General features: G+C 43.6%; 1 pseudogene; it reads right to left on the bottom strand.

The window, feature by feature from the left end:
* Positions 1 to 500: 500 nt before the first annotated feature.
* LOC129537508 (securin pseudogene) lies at positions 501 to 1128 on the bottom strand (annotated as a pseudogene).
* Between the last annotated feature and the right edge of the window lie 1289 nt (positions 1129 to 2417).

Below are 2417 nucleotides of genomic sequence, written 5' to 3'. Positions count from 1 at the left end.
GTTTTCAATGAATATTCAGGTTTGATTACCTTTAGGATTGACTGGTTTGATTATCTTGCTGACCAAGGGACTCTCAATAGTTCTTTTCCAGCACCACAGTACAAAAGTATCAGTTCTTCAGCTCTCAGCCTTCTTATGGTCCAACTCTCACATCCATACATGAAAACTGGAAAAATCATAGCTTTGACTATATGGACCTTTGTGTGCAAAGTGATGGCTCTGCTTTTTAACATGCTGTCTAATTTTGTCATAGGTTTTCTTCTAACGAGCAAGCGTCTTTAAATTTCATGGATGCAATCACCATCCACAATATTCTGGAGCCCAAGAAAGAAAATCTGCCACTCTTTCCATTGTTTCCCCATCTATTTGCCATGACATGATGGGAACAGATATCCTGATCTTAGTTTCCTGAATGTTGAGTTTTATTTATTTTATTTATTTATTTTTTTTGGTTAAACAAAGAATTGCTTTATTAATACAAACTATTAATACATACCCAAACTATAAAGTGCTAAGAAATTTAAATACCTAAGTCACAGCAAACAGGTGGCAATTCAACATCCAGAGTTGACAGAAGGCTTGAGGGAGACTGCAACACATTAGACTCCCACAGAGGAGGAGACATCTTCAGAGGCGAAGGGGGGCCCACTTGTAACAGCTGCTCAAGCTCCCTCTCCTCATCCAGGATCAAGAGAGGCACTCTGTTCAAGGGGAGGTGTGCGATCTGGTGCTCCTCAGGCAGGTCAAAACTCTCAAAATCTAATGGATTGAAGGGAAAGAATTTTTCTATTTCGGGATAGGTGTCATCTGAGGCAGCAACCGGACGTTTGCTTTAACAGTATTCTCAGTAATCATTTTGGTAGAGAAAGTTGTCTGTTTCTGTTTGAGTGGTCCATTCATCTTAACTGATTTTTCTGTAGCTCTGTTGACAGTTCCCAAAGCCTTTCTGGCAGGTTTTGGTAAAGGTGGTGGAGCATCAAACATTTTGCCAACACGTGGTGTTGACACCTGAGATCTCCCATCTAAAACTTTGACTGAAGGCACAGACCCCAGCTTCGGCCCATCCTTAGGAGCCACATGTATGCCTGGTTCTCCATTTTCCTTATCAACATAGATCAGAGTAGCCATTCTGGATCAATGCTCGGTTCACCCACATTCGGAGTAAAAGTCAAACTCTCGCACGACTCATCTCCTGAATGTTGAGTTTTAAGCCAACTTTTTCACTCTCCTCTTTCACCTTCATCAAGAGGCTCTTTAGTTCCTCTTCAATTTCTGTCATTCAGTTCAGTTCAGTTACTCAGTCATGTCCGACTCTTTGCAACCCCATTAATCACAGCACGCCAGGCCTCCCAGTCCATCACCAACTCCCGGAGTTCACTCCAAACTCATGTCCATTGAATCAGATGCCATTCAGCCATCTCATTCTCTGTCTTCCCCTTCTCCTCCTGCCCCCAATCTCTCCTAGCACCAGAGTCTTTTCCAGTAAGTCAACTCGTCGCATGAGGTGGCCAAAGTATTGGAGTTTCAGCCTTAGCATCAGTCCTTCCAATGAACACCCAGGACTGATCTCTTTTAAAATGGACTGGTTGGATCTCCTTGCAGTCCAAGGGACTCCCAAGAGTCTCCTCCAGCACCACAGTTCAAAAGCATCAATCCTTCGGTGATCAGCTTTCTTCACAGTCCAACTCTCACATCCATACATGACCACAGGAAAAACCATAGCCTTGACTAGACAGACCTTGGTTGGCAAAATAATGTCTCTGCTTTTCAATATGCTATCTATGTTGGTCATAACTTTCCTTCCAAGGAGTAAGCGTCTTTTAATTTCATGGCTGCAATCGGCATCTGCAGTGATTTTAGAGCCCCAAAAAATAAAGTCTGACACTGTTTCCACTGTTTCTCCATCTGTTTACCATGAAGTGATGGGACCAGATGCCATGATCTTAGTTTTCTGAATGTTGAGCTTTAAGCCAACTTTTTCACTCTCCTCTTTCACTTTCATCAGGAGGCTTTTGAGTTCCTCTTCACTTTCTGCCATAAGGGTGGTGTCATCTGCATATCTGAGGTTATTGATATTTCTCCCGGCAATCTGGATTCCAGCTTGTGCTTCTTCCAGCCCAGCGTCCCTCATGATGTACTCTGCATGTAAGTTAAATAAGCAGGGTGACAATATACAACCTTGATGTCCTCCTTTTCCTATTCGGAACCAGTCTGTTGTTCCGTGTAAAGGTTAGGAGGGGTGGCCGTGAGCAGATAACCCTCGTCCAAGGTGAGGAGCAGCGGCTGCGCTTTACTGGAGCAGCCGTGAAAAGATACCCCACGACCAACGTGAGAGAAACCCAAGTAAGACGACAGGTATTGCTAGAGGGCATCAGAGGGCAGAAATACTTTCTGTCATTAGAGTGGCATAATCTGTA

The sequence above is a fragment of the Moschus berezovskii genome, chromosome 2 (genome assembly GCF_049115385.1).
Source record: "Moschus berezovskii isolate FMDL1 chromosome 2, NW_MosBer_1.0, whole genome shotgun sequence".
Lineage (NCBI taxonomy): Eukaryota > Metazoa > Chordata > Mammalia > Artiodactyla > Moschidae > Moschus > Moschus berezovskii.
This window is presented reverse-complemented; position numbering and strand designations above follow the sequence as displayed.